Source organism: Rattus norvegicus, chromosome 2, assembly GCF_036323735.1.
Source record: "Rattus norvegicus strain BN/NHsdMcwi chromosome 2, GRCr8, whole genome shotgun sequence".
NCBI classification, from domain to species: Eukaryota; Metazoa; Chordata; class Mammalia; order Rodentia; family Muridae; genus Rattus; species Rattus norvegicus.
The window spans coordinates 196,785,692-196,804,510 of NC_086020.1; positions in this window are offsets into that span (position 1 = coordinate 196,785,692).

Here is an 18,819-nt window from a genome sequence, read left to right on the forward strand (position 1 = left end):
CTGAAATGTAAATTTTAAAAATCCAATAATTTAAAAAAAAAGCCTTAAAGGTTGCAGGCGTGGTCATTTCCCACCACATCTTCCTTTAACTCTCCTATCTGACCAATGCTAAAGATAGAGGGAACATGGAGAATGACATTCAACTATCCAAAACTAAATCAGGTAGTAACTCCAATTGCAGTTACTGTACTTGATTGTACTTTCATTACTTGAGCAAATTACACACCTCCTGGTACCTGGTATGCAGCTATTGATCTAGCAAATGCCTCCTTCTCCATACCTGTCCATAAGGACCACCAGAAGCAATTTGCTTTCTATTGGCAAAGCCAGCAGTATGCCTTTACAGTTTTGCCTCAAGTATATATTAATTCTCCGGCCCTATGCCATAATTTAGTTAGAATGGATCTAGATCGTTTGTCTCTTCCACAAAATATCACATTGGTGCACTGCATTGATGACATTATGCTGATTGAACCAAGTGATCAGGAAGTAGCAACCACTTTGGTAACACATATGCATATCAGAGGATGGGAAATAAATACAACCAAAATTCAAGGACCATCTACGTCAGTGAAATTCTTAGGAGTCCAGTGGTGTGGTCATGTAGAGATGAAAGGTGAAAGATAAGTTATTGCGCCTTGCCCCTCCCTCCACCAAGAAAGAAGAATAACGTTTAGTGGATCTATTTTGGTTCTCTAGACAGCACGTTTCTCACTTGGGTGTGTTACTCAGGCCCATTTACCAAGTGACTGGGACTGGAACAAGAGAAGGCTCTTCAACAGCTCCAGGCTGCTGTGCAGGCTGCTCTACTGTTTGGACCATATGATCTGATGGTTCTTGAGGTGTCGGTGGCAGACAGAGATGCTGTTTGGAGCCTCGGGCAGGCCCCTGTAGATGAATCACAGAAGAGAACCTTGGAACTTTGGAGAAGAGCTCTTCCATCATCTGCAGACATGTATTCTCCCTTTGAAAATCAGCTCTTGGCCTGCTATTCAACCTTAGTGGAAACCAAACATTTGGCAATAAGATACCAAGTTCCCATGTGTCCTGAACTGCCCATCATGAGCTGGGTGTTATCAGGCCCTCCAAGTCATGAAGTAGGACATGCATAGCAGCATGTCCATTAGCAAATGAAAGTGGTACATATGTGATTGGGCCCAAGCAGGTCCTGAGGGCACAAGCAAGTTACATGAAGAAGTTGCTCAAATGCCTATGGTCTCTGCTCCTTTTACAATGCCATCTGCTGCCAAGTATGTGCCTATAGCCTTATGGGGTGTTCCCTATAATTGTGTGACTGAAGAAGAGAAGACTAGGATCTGGTTTACTGACAAGTCTCTGCCTGTTATGCAGGCACCACCCAGAAGTGGACAGCTGAACATATTCTGGAATGGTTGATATAGCCAGTGTCACTCTATTGGAGAAAACTGACTCTTTCTCAGCATGTTTAAGTGACAATTCAGTTGTTAACCTTTAGCCTAATGGCTAGGTTTTCATTCATTCAAACACTTTTTTAAAAAATTAATATTTAATCAAATTTAATTAAATAAGATAAAACAAATACTATCACACCTAAACTAGGTAAGATTAGCCAACAGAAGTAAGAGACTAAGAAAAGATACAAGAATTGGAAACCCACTCATTTGCATTCTAAGGAATACCATAAAAATACTAAAGCTATAATACATACATAGAGAACTGGTACACACCTGTGCAGGCCAAGTGCATGCTGCTTCAGTCTCTGTGAGTTCATATGTTGATTTAGAAGGTCTTGCTTCCTTGGTGTTCTCCATCCCTCCTGGCTCCTACAGTTTCTGCTCCCTCTTTTGAGGGTTCCCTGAAAGGGAAGGATTTGAAAAAGACATCCCATTTAAAGCTGAGTATTCCAAGGTCTCTTGCTCTATGTGTAATGTCTGTGGGTCTTTTTATTTGTCCCCATTTCTTGCAGAAGTATGCTTCTTTGATGATGGCTAAACACAGCACTGATCCATATCAGAACATTGCTAGTAGTCATTTCATCACTACTTTTTCTGTTTCCCTTTTTTTTCTTGACAAGTATTATTTGGATGTATCCAAAGTCCCTCCCTGAGCTATCTAGTCTCATGTTCTTGGTCATCCAAGCTGTTTTGGGCATGGGTTACATCTTGTAGAATAGGCTTAAGTCAAATTAGTTATTGGTTGGTTACTCCCACAAACTTTGTGCCACCATTGCCTTATCATATCTTCCAGGAAGCACACCACTGTGTGTAGGGTGAAGTGTTTAGGAAGGCAACAGCTTGGCATCTCTATGTTCAATGAGCTGTGTAGGTATTGTCTTTAGCAATTGAGTCTTGCTCTCAGTTTGTAGAGAGCAGCCTATTATATAAGGATCAGATGTGTTTGTTTGGAGATGCCCATGGGACCCCTTTGACCAAAATCTCAAATAGATGTAACCCAATGCTGGTACTGTAAACTTCATGTAATGACAAGAGATGGTCAGTTGGCACTCTGTCTTGCCCATTATTTGTTGGATCCATTTAGATTGCCTTCATATATGGATATATTTTAGGAAGTATTAGATTTTCATACTATCTCTGTAAATGCTCCTCATTTTTAGCCGTTTCCTCCTGTATTGCCTCCCACAACGCCATCCCCCTCTCCCACCCCACTTGATCCTCCATCCTACCCCCATTCATTCATACATATCTATTGTATTTCTCCTCTCCTAGAGATAGCTGTCTGTTCCCTCAGTACCTTACTCTCTACCTACCATCTGTTGGTCTGTAGGTTGTACTTTGGTCATAAAGAAATGCACACCATATTTTTCTCTCTGGGTCTGGGATTCCTCACTCAGGAGATTTTTTTCCTAGCTCCATCTATTTATCTGCAATTTCATATCATTTTAATGGTTTAGTAATATTTCATTGTATAAATGTACCACATTTTCTTTACCTCTATTGAGGGGCATCTTGGTTGTTTCCAATTTCTGGCTATTGTAAAGAGAATAGCAATGAACATGGTTTAAAAGGTGCCTCTTTGGTAGGATGAAGCATCCTTTGGATATATTCCTAGGAATGGTATTATTAGATTTGGAGGTAGATTTATTCCCATCTACTTGAGAGGCTGCCACATTGATTTCCATAGTGGCTGTACAAGTTTTTTTCCACCAGCAACGTATGAGTATTCTTATACCACATCCTCAGCAGCATGAGCTGTCATTTGTTTGATATTTTAGTAATTCTGGTGGGTGTAAGATGAAAATTTCAAAATATTTTTATTTGCATTTCCATGATGAATAAAGATGTTAGCATTTCTTTGAGTATTTCTTGGCAATTTGAGTTTCTTCTATTGAGAATTCTCTGATGAAATCTATACCCCATTTTAATTAGTTCATTTATTTTCTTGATTCCTAGTTTCTTGAGTTCTTTACATCTTTTGGATATTAGTCCTTTATTGGATATGTACTTGGTGAAAGTCTTTTCCCATTCTGTAGGCTTCCCCTTTGTTAGAATGACACTGTTCTTTGCCAAGTAGAAGCTTCTCAGTTACAAGGTTATATTTGTTATTTATCTGCATGTTTGTGCTAATGGTTTTCCTGTGCCAAAACTTCAAAGAGTCTCCACACTCTCTCTTCTATCACATTCAGTATATTTGGTTTTCTGTTGAGGTGTTTGATGGATTTGGAGTTGAGTTTTGTGAATGGTGATAAATGTGGACATATTAGTATTCTACATGCAAACATCCAGTTTGACTAGCACCATCTTTTACCACTGAGTATTTACCACTTTATCAAAAATCAAGTGTCTATTGGTATGCAGACTTAAGTCTGTGTCTTCTATATTATTTCATTGGTGAACATGTCTGTTTTTAATTGCCAATGCCATGCTGTTTTTATTACTATAATTTTGTCATACAATTTAAAATCTTGGATATTCACATCTCCACCTCCAACATTTCTTCTATTATTCAGGATTGTTTTAACATTCCTGGTTTTGTTTGTTTGGAGGTTTGGAGGTTTGCTTGTTTGTTTGTCTTGAAGTTAGTGTGTGTGTGTGTGTGTGTGTGTGTGTGTGTGTGTGTGTGTGTGTGTGCGTGTGTGAGTGTGTATGTCCATATAAAATTAAAATTGTACTTTCAAGATCTGTGAACAACTACCTTGGAATTTTGGTGGGAATTACATTAAATCTGTAGATTGCTTTAGGTAAGATGGTCATTTTTACTACGTTAATCCTACCTGTCCATGAGCATTAAAGATGTCTCCATAATCTGATATTCTTCAATTTCTTTCTTCAATATCTTGATATTTTTATTTTATTTTATTCATTTTTATTGGTATATTTTATTTATTTACATTTCAAACACTATCCCCCTTCCCAGCTTCCCCTCCTCAAGCCGCTATCTCCTCCCTCTCCCCCTGCCTCTATGAGGGTGCTCCACCACCTGCCCACCCACTCCTGACTCAGTGCCATAGCATTCCACTACCCTGGGTCATGGAGCTTCCACAGGACCAAGGGACTCCCCTCCCAGTGATGCCAGATTAAGGCAATCATCTGTTACATATTCAGCTGGAGTCATGTGTTCTCCCCTCCCCCTGTGTACTCTTTAGTCCCTGGGAGGATCAGGGGTCTGTTGGATTTTGTTGTTCTTCCTATGGAGTTGTAAAACCCTTCAGGTCCTACAGTCCTCACCCTAACTTCTCCACTGCAGTCACCATGCTCAGTCTAATATTTGGCTGTGTACATCTATCTGCATCTGTATTGGTCCAGGTCTGGCAGAGCTTCTCAGGAGACAGCTATACCAGGCTCCTGTTAGTTCAACATCCTTAGTCATCAGGGACCTCATAAACTTGCAAAGCTTCTGTAAGTCAAAGGACACTGTCAATAGGACAAAACAGCAACCCATAGATTTGGAAAAGATCTTCACTAACACTACATCTGATAGAGGGCTAATATCCAAAATATATAAAGAACTCAAGAAACTAGACTCCAAAGAACCAAACAACCCTATTAAAATTGGGGTACAGAGCTAAACAGAATTCTCAACTGAGGAATCTCCCATGGCTGAGAAGCACTTAAGGAAATGTTCAATATCCTTAATCATCAGGGAAATGCAAATCAAAACTACCCTGAGATTCCACCTCACATCAATCAGAATGGCTAAGATCAAAAACTCAGGTGACAGCAGATGCTGGCAAGGATGTGGAAAAAGAGGAACACTCCTCCACTGCTAATGAGATTGCAAGCTCTGGAAATCAGTTTGATGGTTCTTCAGAAAACTGGACATATTTATTAAACCCCAGGAATATTTTATATTAGTTGAGGCTATTGTTTCTCTCATTTCTTTCTCACACCATTTGCAATTTGTATGTATGAGGTCTACTAATTTTTATGAGTTAGAATTCAATGTATTTAGTCACTTTGCTCAGTGTGTTTATCAGGTATTAGGGTTTGGTGGGGGTATAATTACAGCCATTTGTGTGCATTATCACATCGGCTACAAATAAAATACTTTGACTCCCTTTCCACTTTTCCTTCCTTTGATTTCCTTCAGTTATCTTATTGCTGTAGCTAAGACATCAAATATTGTACTGAATAGGTATAAAGAGAGGGACAACCTTGTGTCGTTTCTATTTCAGTGGAATTACTTTGAGTTTCTCTCCATTTAAGTTGACGTTGGTTGTGGGCTTGCTATAAACTCCCTTTATTGTATTGAAGCATGTCCCTTGTATCCTTAATCTCTTCAGAATTTTTATTGTGAAGATGTTAGATTTTTTTTCTCAAAGACCCTTTCTGGATCTAATGAGAACACCATATGGCTTATGTTTTCAGTTTGTTTTTTCTGTGGGTTTCACTTAATGATTTACATATGTTAAATAATCCCTGCATCTCTGGAGAAAAGAGACTAATTGGTCATGGTGGATGATGTTTTGTTATCTTCTTGGATTCAGTTTGCAAGTATTTTGTTGATTATTTTTGCATCTGTGTTTATATGAAAATTTGGTCTGTATTTTTCTTTCTTTGTTGAATATTTGGTTTGGGTATCAGAGTAACTGTGGCCTTGTAAAGTAATGTAAATAGAGAGTTGCTTATCTTTCTATTTTGTGGAATAATTTAAGGACTGTTAGCATTATCTCTTCATTGAGAATCTGTGAAATTTTAGAAACAAACTTTCTGAGAGTTATACATAAAAATATATGTACATCTCTAATTAATACACATATGTAGATTAGATGGATATTGATAGATGTTCAAGGTATATTACGTTTGATGTCCAAAGTAATATAAACAATTACAAAACAATTGAAAATAGAGCTAAAGAAAATATAGCAAAGCAAATAAAATGCTAAAAATATCTTTATTTTTTAATTGATAGTTTTGTACATACACAACATGATTTGATAAAACTCTCCTCCATTTCTCTCCTACAAAAATGCTAAAAGTACACATTGGACAAAAAAGCAACTTCAAATTAATATAGGAACCTAGGTATCTATATGTACTAGAACTAAATGAGATTTTAATCTCTTATCCCACATGAAAATGATCTCTAAAGGACTCAAATTAAGTATGAATTACACTTCATCAAATGTAGTGGCGATTCCTGGTTGTCAACCTGACTGTATCTGGAATGAACTACAATCCAGAATTGGAAGGCTCACCTTTGACCCTGATCTTGAGGCTGGGAGATACAAGTTTCTGACCTGAATCTTGGCATGGAGATCTTGAGGCAAAGTGGCTATAAATATCAGGAGCTTAAGACAAGGAGATCTCTGAGTTCAAGTTCACCTGGCACAAAGCAAGTCCCATATCCAGGCATGTTGGTACATACCTTTAATCTGGGACACACCTTCTGCTGGAGACTTACATAAGGACATTGGAAAAAGGAAGAGTCCCTTTTTCACCTGCCTTCTTGCCTTGTTGGACTGAGCCACTGCTAGATCCTTGGACTTCGATCACAGCTATCGATGATCATTGTTCGGGAGTTGGACTACAGATTGTAAGTCATCAACCAATTCTCTAACTATGTAAGAACTACCCATAAGTTCTGAGACTCTAGAGAACCCTAAGACAACATATGTACAAAAATATTTTCTGAATAGGAATATAGTTGCATATTAAAAGAGGTCAATTGACACCTGATACTTGACAAAGATTAAAATCTTCTATAAATCAAAATAAACCATCAATTGAGTAAAGAGGCAGCTGGCAAAGTAGAAGAAAATATTTTCTAGTATACATCTAACAGAATATTAGCATGTAATATTACAAAGCAATCAAAATTTTACGTTTGGAAGTTAAATGTTCTAAATTTTAAAGTTTTTTAAATGGACTATTGTTCTTTTTTATTAGATATTTTGTTTATTTACATTTCAAATGTTATCCCCTTTCCCAGTTTCCCCTCTGAAACCTTCCCAATCCAATCCATCTTGCTCCCTGCCTCCACAAGAGTGCGCCCCAACCCATATGCCCACTCCCACCCCAACAGCCTAGCATTCCCCTATGCTGGGGCATCCAGCCGTGACAAGACCAAGGCTCTCCCCTCTCTTTGATGCCAGACAAGGTCATCCTCTGCTACATATGCAGCTGGAGCCATGTGTCCCTCTGTGTGTATTCTTTGGTTGGTGGTTTAGTCCCTGAGAGTTTTGGGGGTCTGGTTGGTTGATATTGTTGTTCTTCCTATGGGGTTGCAAACCTCTTCAGCTCCTTCAGTCCTCCCCCTAACTCCTCCATTGGGCTCCTCCTACTCAGTACAATGGTTGGCTGCAAGCATCCGAATCTGTATTGGTAAGGCTCTGGCCAAGTCTCTCAGCAGACATCCCTATGAGGCTCCTATCAGCAAGCACTTCTTGGAATCAGCAATAGTGTCTGGGTTTGGTGACTGCATAGGCAGTTTCTGAATGGTCTTTCCTCCAGTCTCTGCTCTACTCTTTGTCTCTGTATTTCCTTTAGACAAGAACAATTCTGGGTTAAAATTTTGAGAAGGGTAGGTGACCCCATCCTCCAATCGGGGACTGTGCCTAATCTCAGGATATAGTCTCTACAGGTTCTCTCTCTGCTTTGTTAGCTAATGTCTTCTGTATTGGGTCCTGGAAGCCTCTTGCTTTCCTGGTATCTGGGACTTTCTGCCAGCTACACCCAGTTTCCCATCCCCATTGCTACACAACTCTGTTCAATTTCCTGACTCTCTGTACATCTTGCCCTTCTCCTCCCACACCTGATCCTGCCCCCTTTTTTCCCTCTCTTCCTTCCAAGACCCTCCCACCCTCTACCTCCCGTGATTATTTTGTTCTGCCTTCTAAGTAGGACCGAGACATCCACACTTTGGACTTCCTTTTTCTTGACTTTCATATGACCTGTAAGTTGTACCATGGGTATTCCAAGCTTTTTTTCTAATATCCACTTATCAGTGAGGACACACCATGTGCGTTCTCTTTTGTGACTGTGTTACCTCACATGGGACAATACTTTCTAGTTTCATCCATTTGCCTGTGAATTTCATGAAGTCATTGCTTTTAGTGGCTGAGTAGAACTCCATAGTGTAAATGTACCACATTTTCTGTATCCATTTCTCTGTTGAGGGATATCTTTCCAGCTTTTGGCTATTATAAATAAGGCTGTTATGAACATAGAGGAACATGTGCCCTTGTTATATATTGGAGCATCTTTGGTAATGAGATGTCCAATTTTCTGAAGAACTGCTAGAGTGATTTCCAGAGTGATTTTACCAGCTTGCAATCCCATCAACAATAGATGAGTGTCCCTCTTTCTCCACATCCTCACCAGGATCTGTTGTCACCTGAGGTTTTGATCTTAACCATTCTGGGTTTGAGGTGGAATCTCAGGGTAGTTTTAATTTGCATTTTCCTGATGACTAAGAATGTTGGACATTTCTTTAAGTGCTTCTCAGCCTTGGGAGATTCTTCAATTGAGAATGCTTTGTTTAGCTCTGCACCCCATTTTTCAATAGGGTTATTTGGTTTCCTGGAGTCTAATTTCTTGAGTTCTTTATATATTTTACATATTAGCCCTCTATCAGATGTAGAGTTGGTAAAGATTGGGCTTTTGGATTGCTGTTTTTTCCTATTGACCATGTCCTTTGCCTTACAGAAGCTGTCCAATTTTATGAAGTCCCATTCGTCGATTATTGATCTTAGGGCATAAGGCATAGGTGTTTTGTTCAGGAAAATTTCCCCTGTACCCATGTGTTTGAGGATCTTACTCACTTTTTCCTTCTATTAGATTCAGTGTATCTGGTTTTATGTGGAGGTCCAAGATCCACTTGGGCTTGAGCTTTGTACAATGAAATAAATTTGCATTGTCTACATGCCAACCTCCATTTAAGCCATCACCATTTGTTGAATATGCTGTCTTTTGGGAACTATTAAAAGAAGAAACACAAGTGCTTAGTACACTTAAAGGTATTCCACATCACTGACTATCAGAAAAATGTTACTTAAAATTATGTTGAGATCCTGTCTTACCCAAATCATAATGGATAGCAAGAAAAATAATACATGCTATAATAAATATGTGAAAAGGAAAATCTTTGTACACTATTTTTGGAAGCATAGTTTGTTAAAGCCACGATAAAAACCAATGTGTAGGTTTCTCAAAGTAATTAAAAACAGAACTACAATATGACCAAAGTACACCACAACAGTGTATACACTCAAAGGACTCTATATCCTACTAAAGAGAGATTTGAGTACTTATTTTCATCTAGTGAATAGATAACACCCTATCATTCTACAGTACAAAGTAGAATGTCATTCAACTATAAATAAAATTTTAATCATAAATATTTGATGAAAATGGTGCTGGTCAAACTGGATGTCTACAGATAGAGGAATGCAAATAGATCCACATCTCTCACCCTGTAAAAACTCAAGTTCAATTGGATCAAAGATCTCAACATAAAACCAGATACTTTGAACCTAAGAAACTAGAAATTGAGGACTAGTTTTAAATTTATTGGCACTGGAGACAACTTACTGAACAGAACACTGGTAGTACAGGTAGTAATACCAACATTAATAAATGGGACCTCATGAAACTTGAAAGTTTCTGCAAGAGAAAGGACACTCTCAATTGGACAAAATAGAAAAATAGTTTCACCAATTCCTCCATTGATAAAGGACTAATATCCAAAACATATAAAGAACTCAAGATCCTAGACAGAAACAAACCAAATAATCCAATTAAAATGTGATACAGATATAAACAGAATTCTCACCAGAGGAATATCATATGTCCGAGAAACAAAGGAATGTTCAATATCCTTAGTCATCAGGGAAATGCAAATCAAAACAACTCTGAGATTCCATTTTATACCTGTCAGAATGACTCAGATCAATAATGCAAGTTACAGCGCATGCGGGTGAGGCTATTGAGCAAGTACCTTCCTCCATTCTGGGTGAGTTCAATCATGTATAGCCACTGTGAAAACCAATATGGTAGTTCCTCCAAAAGTTTAGAAATAATCTACCTCAAGACTCAGCTATACAACTCCTTGACTTATACCCAAAGGACACTATCCTACTATAGTACATTTGCTCACTATTTTCATTGTGGCTTTATTCATAAAAGCCAGAAACTGGAAACAACTAGTCAGAGAATAAAATAATTGTGGTACTTTTTCATATTGACGTATTACTCAGCAGTAAAAACATGATATCATGACATTTGCATGCAAAAGGATGCATCTAGAAGAAAAACCATCCTGAGTTAGGTGTCCTAGAATAGAAAGCCAAATATGTATGTATTCACTTTTATGTGATATTAGCTGTTAAGTAAAACATAATCAATCTACAGTCTACAGACCCAGATAGGTTTAATAAAGAGGGGCTTTTGGAAGAAACACGGAATTCTCTTAGAAGGGGAAATAGAACAGATGTTGCACTTGAACTGAGGGAAAATGGGAATGACAGTGAGAGGAATCAGGTGGAGGGGAGGGATTGAGTGATGAAGTGCAAGGAGAGATAGCTGGAATTGGGGGGACATTTAGGAGGTGGCATGGAAGCTTAGTGCAATGGAAATTTCCTGGAATCTATGAGGATGATGATAGTGAGGATACCTAGTAATGGAAGACATGGAATATAAACTTGCCATTTTTAATGTAACCTGGCAAAGCTTCTAGTGGAGGGTCAGGGTTGCATTTCGTCAATTTATTAGTCGACTGTGCCACATGGAGACCCCAAACAACCCAAGCTGATGCTAGTACATAGGGTTGCTCTCCAAACACTGACAGCATGAGGACCCATTGATGAAGACAATATCCACACAGCTAATTGAACCTAGAGAAGTTGAACTGGTACTTGCATGGAGGCTTATGCCTACATTCTAATCTCTTTGGTGCAGAAAGATACTCGGCAGGCTACAGAATTAGGTACTCAGAAACCAATCTAGCCATTAAACCTTTAACCCACAGTCTGCCCTGTGGGATGATGTCACAGCTGAGGCAGGTACAAGGTAGAATGAGGCCTATCATTGGACAAGAAGGAAGGAAGGGAGGGAGAAAAGTTTAAGGGAAAGGGAGGAGACTGAAACGGAAAGGAGAAAGAGACAGAAGGGATGGGAGAAGCCACTGCTGAGAGAGAACACGGAGGCTGATGTTAAGATTCCACGCTATACCTTTACAGGTTGTTATGAATGTTCTTAAGGGATGGATGTGTACAGGGCCTTGTATGTTTAGGAGGACAATTATATCTTATCAATTGGATCAAAGGTTATTGGGTTGTGTGTTCTTTCTTTCTTTTTTTTTTTTATTAACTTGAGTATTTCTTATGTACATTTCGAGTGTTATTCCCTTTCCCGGTTTCCGGGCAAACATCCCCCTCCCCCCTCCCCTTCCTTATGGGTGTTCCCATCGAACCCTCCCCCCCACAGTCTAGTTCACTGGGGGTTCAGTCTTAGCAGGACCCAGGGCTTCCCCTTCCACTGGTGCTCTTACTAGGATATTCATTGCTACCTATGAGGTCAGAGTCCAGGGTCAGTCCATGTATAGTCTTTAGGTAGTGGCTTAGTCCCTGAAAGCTCTGGTTGCTTGGCATTGTTGTACATATGGGGTCTCGAGCGCCTTCAAGCTCTTCCAGTTCTTTCTCTGATTCCTTCAACCGGGGTCCTATTCTCAGTTCAGAGGTTTGCTGCTGGCATTCGCCTCTGTATTTGCTGTATTCTGGCTGTGTCTCTCAGGAGCGATCTACATCCAGCTCCTGTCAGTCTGCACTTCTTTGCTTCATCCATCTTGTCTAATTGGGTGGCTGTATCTGTATGGGCCACATGTGGGGCAGGCTCTGAATGGGTGTTCCTTCAGTCTCTGTTTTAATCTTTGCCTCTCCCTTCCCTGCCAAGGGTATTCTTTTTCCTCATTTAAAGAAGGAGTGAAGCATTCACATTTTGATCATCCGTCTTGAGTTTCGTTGGTTCTAGGGATCTAGGGTAATTCAAGCATTTGGGCTAATAGCCACTTATCAATGCATGCATACCATGTGTGTTTTTCTGTGATTGGGTTAGCTCACTCAGGATGATATTTTCCAGTTCCAACCATTTGCCTACGAATTTCATAAAGTCGTTGTTTTTGATAGCTGAGTAATATTCCATTGTGTAGATGTACCACATTTTCTGTATCCATTCCTCTGTTGAAGGGCATCTGGGTTCTTTCCAGTTTCTGGCTATTATAAATAAGGCTGTGATGAACATAGTGCGGCACCTGTCTCTTTTATATGTTGAGGCATCTTTTGGGTATATGCCCAAGAGAGGTATAGCTGGATCCTCAGGCAGTTCAATGTCCAATTTTCTGAGGAACCTTCAGACTGATTTCCAGAATGGTTTTACCAGTCTGCAATCCCACCAACAATGGAGGAGTGTTCCTCTTTCTCCACATCCTCGCCAGCATCTGCTGTCACCTGAGTTTTTGATCTTAGCCATTCTCACTGGTGTGAGGTGAAATCTCAGGGTTGTTTTGATTTGCATTTCCCTTATGACTAAAGATGTTGAACATTTCTTTAGGTGTTTCTCCGCCATTTGGCATTCCTCAGCTGTGAATTCTTTGTTTAGCTCTGAACCCAATTTTTTAATAGGGTTATTTGTTTCCCTGCGGTCTAACTTCTTGAGTTCTTTGTATATTTTGGATATAAGGCCTCTATCTGTAGTAGGATTGGTAAAGATCTTTTCCCAATCTGTTGGTTGCCGTTTTGTCCTAACCACAGTGTCCTTTGCCTTACAGAAGCTTTGCAGTTTTATGAGATCCCATTTGTCGATTCTTGATCTTAGAGCATAAGCCATTGGTGTTTTGTTCAGGAAATTTTTTCCAGTGCCCATGTGTTCCAGATGCTTCCCTAGTTTTTCTTCTATTAGTTTGAGTGTGTCTGGTTTGATGTGGAGGTCCTTGATCCACTTGGACTTAAGCTTTGTACAGGGTGATAAGCATGGATCGATCTGCATTCTTCTACATGTTGCCCTCCAGTTGAACCAGCACCATTTGCTGAAAATGCTATCTTTTTTCCATTGGATGGTTTTGGCTCCTTTGTCAAAAATCAAGTCCCCATAGGTGTGTGGGCTCATTTCTGGGTCTTCAATTCTATTCCATTGGTCTATCTGTCTGTCTCTGTACCAATACCATGCAGTTTTTATCACAATTGCTCTGTAATACTGCTTGAGTTCAGGGATAGTGATTCCCACTGAAGTCCTTTTATTGTTGAGGATAGCTTTAGCTATCCTGGGTTTTTTGTTATTCCAGATGAATTTGCAAATTGTTCTGTCTAACTCTTTGAAGAATTGGATTGGTATTTTGATGGGGATTGCATTGAATCTGTAGATTGCTTTTGGTAAAATGGCCATTTTTACTATATTAATCCTGCCAATCCATGAGCATGGGAGATCTGTCCATCTTCTGAGGTCTTCTTCAATTTCTTTCCTCAGTGTCTTGAAGTTCTTATTGTACAGATCTTTTACTTGCTTGGTTAAAGTCACACCGAGGTACTTTATATTATTTGGGTCTATTATGAAGGGTGTCGTTTCCCTAATTTCTTTCTCGGCTTGTTTCTCTTTTGTATAGAGGAAGGCAACTGATTTATTTGAGTTAATTTTATACCCAGCCACTTTGCTGAAGTTGTTTATCAGCTTTAGTAGTTCTCTGGTGGAACTTTTGGGATCACTTAAATATACTATCATATCATCTGCAAATAGTGATATTTTGACCTCTTCTTTTCCGATGTGTATCCCCTTGATCTCCTTTTGTTGTCTGATTGCTCTGGTTAGAACTTCAAGAACTATATTGAGTAGGTAGGGAGAGAGTGGGCAGCCTTGTCTAGTCCCTGATTTTAGTGGGATTGCTTCAAGTTTCTCTCCATTTAGTTTAATGTTAGCAACTGGTTTGCTGTATATGGCTTTTACTATGTTTAGGTATGGGCCTTGAATTCCTATTCTTTCCAGGACTTTTATCATGAACGGCTGTTGAATTTTGTCAAATGCTTTCTCAGCATCTAATGAAATGATCATGTGGTTCTGTTCTTTCAGTCTGTTTATATAATGGATCACGTTGATGGTTTTCCGTATATTAAACCATCCCTGCATGCCTGAGATGAAGCCTACTTGATCATGGTGGATGATTGTTTTGATGTGCTCTTGAATTCGGTTTGCCAGAATTTTATTGAGTATTTTTGCGTCGATATTCATAAGGAAAACTGGTCTGAAGTTCTCTTTCTTTGTTGTGTCTTTGTGTGGTTTATGTATAAGAGCAATTGTGACTTCATAGAAGGTATTCGGTAGTGATCCATCTGTTTCAATTTTGTGGAATATTTTGGATAATATTGGTATGAGATCTTCTATGGAAGTTTGATAGATTTCTGCACTAAACCCGTCTGGACCTGGGCTTTTTTTAGTTCGGAGACCTTTAATGACTGCTTCTATTTCCTTAGGAGTTATGGGGTGGTTTAACTGGTTCATCTGTTCCTGATTTTACTTCGGTACCTGGTACCTGTCTAGGAAATTGTCCATTTCCTGAAGATTTTCAAGTTTTGTTGAATATAGGTTTTTATAGTAAGATCTGATGATTTTTTGAATTTCCTCTGAATCTGTAGTTATGTCTCCCTTTTCATTTCTGATTTTGTTAATTTGGACGCACTCTCTGTGTCCGCTCGTTATTCTGGCTAAGGGTTTATCTATCTTGTTGATTTTCTCAAAGAACCAACTTTTGGTTCTGTTGATTCTTTCTATGGTCCTTTTTGTTTCTACTTGGTTGTTTTCAGCTCTGAGTTTGATTATTTCCTGTCTTCTACTCCTCCTGGGTGTATTTGCTTCTTTTTGTTCTAGAGCTTTTAGGTGTGCTGTCAAGCTGCTGACATATGCTCTTTCCTGTTTCTTTCTGCAGGCACTCAGCCCTATGAGTTTTCCTCTTAGCACAGCTTTCATTGTGTCCCATAAGTTTGGGTATGTTGTACCTTCATTTTCATTAAATTCTAAAAAGTTTTTAATTTCTTTCTTTATTTCTTCCTTGACCAGGTTATCATTGAGTAGAGCATTGTTCAATTTCCACGTATATGTGGGCATTCTTCCCTTATTGTTATTGAAGACCAGTTTTAGGCCGTGGTGGTCCGATAGCACGCATGGGATTATTTCTATCTTTCTGTACCTGTTGAGGCCCGTTTTTTGACCAATTATATGGTCAATTTTGGAGAAAGTACCATGAGGAGCTGAGAAGAAGGTATATCCTTTTGCTTTAGGATAGAATGTTCTATAAATATCCGTTAAGTCCATTTGGCTCATGACTTCTCTTAGTCTGTCTACATCTCTGTTTAATTTCTGTTTCCATGATCTGTCCATTGATGAGAGTGGGGTGTTGAAACCTCCCACTATTATTGTGTGAGGTGCAATGTGTGTTTTGAGCTTTAGTAAGGTTTCTTTTACGTATGTAGGTGCCCTTGTATTTGGGGCATAGATATTTAAGATTGAGAGTTCATCTTGGTGGATTTTTCCTTTGCTGAATATGAAGTGTCCTTCCTTATCTTTTTTTTTTATTAACTTGAGTGTTTCTTATTTACATTTCGAGTGTTATTACCTTTCCCGGTTTCCAGGCAAACATCCCCCTAATCCCTCCCCCTCCCCTTCTTTATGGGTGTTCCCCTCCCTGCCCTCCCCCCATTACTGCCCTCCCCCCAACATTCACGTTCACTGGGGGTTCAGTCTTAGCAGGACCAAGGGCTTCCCCTTCCACTGGTGATCTTACTAGAATATTCATTGCTACCTATGAGGTCAGAGTCCAGGGTCAGTCCATGTATAGTCTTTAGGTAGTGGCTTAGTCCCTGGAAGCTCTGGTTGATTGGCATTGTAGTTCATAAGGGGTATCGAGCTCCTTCAAGCTCTTGGAGTTCTTTCTCTGATTCCTTCAACAGGGGTCCCGTTCTCAGTTCAGTGGTTTGCTGCTGGCATTCGCCCCTGTATTTGCTGTATTCTGGCTGTGTCTCTCAGGAGCGATATACATCCGGCTCTTGTCGGCCTGCACTTCTTTGCTGCATTCATGTTGTCTAATTGGATGGCTGTATATGTATGGGCCACATGTGGGGCAGGCTCTGAATGGTGTTCCTTCTCTGTCTGTTTTAATCTTTGCCTCTCTATTCCCTGCCAAGGGTATTCTTGTTCCCCTTTTAAAGAAGGAGTGAAGCATTCACATTTTGATCATCTGTCTTGAGTTTCATTTGTTCTAGGCATCTAGGGTAATTCAAGCATTTGGGCTAATAGCCACTTATCAGTGAGTGCATACCATGTATGTCTTTCTGTGTTTGGGTTAGCTCACTCAGGATGATATTTTCCAGTTCCAACCATTTGCCTACGAATTTCATAAAGTCGTTGTTTTTGATAGTTGAGTAATATTCCATTGTGTAGATGTACCACATTTTCTGTATCCATTCCTCTGTTGAAGGGCATCTGGGTTCTTTCCAGTTTCTGGCTATTATAAATAAGGCTGCGATGAACATAGTGGAGCACGTGTCTCTTTTATATGTTGAGGCATCTTTTGGGTATATGCCCAAGAGAGGTATAGCTGGATCCTCAGGCAGTTCACTGTCCAATTTTCTGAGGAACCTCCAGACTGATTTCCAGAATGGTTTTACGAGTCTACAATCCAACCAACAATGGAGGAGTGTTCCTCTTTCTCCACATCCTCGCCAGCATCTGCTGTCACTTGAGTTTTTGATCTTAGCCATTCTCACTGGTGTGAGGTGAAATCTCAGGGTTGTTTTGATTTGCATTTCCCTTATGACTAAAGATGTTGAACATTTCTTTAGGTGTTTCTCCGCTATTCGGCATTCCTCAGCTGTGAATTCTTTGTTTAGCTCTGAACCCCATTTTTTAATAGGGTTATTTGTTTCCCTGCGGTCTAACTTCTTGAGTTCTTTGTATATTTTGGATATAAGGCCTCTATCTGTAGTAGGATTGGTAAAGATCTTTTCCCAATCTGTTGGTTGCCGTTTTGTCCTAACCACAGTGTCCTTTGCCTTACAGAAGCTTTGCAGTTTTATGAGATCCCATTTGTCGATTCTTGATCTTAGAGCATAAGCCATTGGTGTTTTGTTCAGGAAATTTTTTCCAGTGCCCATGTGTTCCAGATGCTTCCCTAGTTTTTCTTCTATTAGTTTGAGTGTGTCTGGTTTGATGTGGAGGTCCTTGATCCACTTGGACTTAAGCTTTGTACAGGGTGATAAGCATGGATCGATCTGCATTCTTCTACATGTTGCCCTCCAGTTGAACCAGCACCATTTGCTGAAAATGCTATCTTTTTTCCATTGGATGGTTTTGGCTCCTTTGTCAAAAATCAAGTGACCATAGGTGTGTGGGTTCATTTCTGGGTCTTCAATTCTATTCCTTTGGTCTATCTGTCTGTCTCTGTACCAACACCATGCAGTTTTTATCACTATTGCTCTTTAATACTGCTTCAGATCCGGGATAGTGATTCCCCCTGACGTCCTTTTATTGTTGAGGATAGCTTTAGCTATCCTGGGTTTTTTGTTATTCCAGATAAATTTGCAAATTGTTCTGTCTAACTCTTTGAAGAATTGGATTGGTATTTTGATGCGGATTGCATTGAATCTGTAGATCGCTTTTGGTAAAATGGCCATTTTTACTATATTAATCCTGCCAATCCATGAGCATGGGAGATCTTTCCATCTTCTGAGGTCTTCTTCAATTTCTTTCCTCAGTGTCTTGAAGTTCTTATTGTACAGATCTTTTACTTGCTTGGTTAACGTCACTCCGAGGTACTTTATATTATTTGGGTCTATTATGAAGGGTGTCGTTTCCCTAATTTCTTTCTCGGCTTGTTTCTCTTTTGTATAGAGGAAGGCAACTGATTTATTTGAGTTAATTTTATACCCAGCCACTTTGCTCAAGTTGTTTATCAGCTTTAGTAGTTCTCTGGTGGAACTTTTGGGATCACTTAAATATACTATCATATCATCTGCAAATAGTGATATTTTGACTTCTTCTTTTCCGGTCTGTATCCCCTTGATCTCCTTTTTTTGTCTGATTGCTCTGGCTAGAACTTCAAGAACTATATTGAATAAGTAGGGAGAGAGTGGGCAGCCTTGTCTAGTCCCTGATTTTAGTGGGATTGCTTCAAGTTTCTCTCCATTTAGTTTAATGTTAGCAACTGGTTTGCTGTATATGGCTTTTACTATGTTTAGGTATGGGCCTTGAATTCCTATTCTTTCCAGGACTTTTATCATGAAGGGGTGTTGAATTTTGTCAAATGCTTTCTCAGCGTCTAATGAAATGATCATGTGGTTTTGTTCTTTCAGTTTGTTTATATAATGGATCACGTTGATGGTTTTCCGTATATTAAACCATCCCT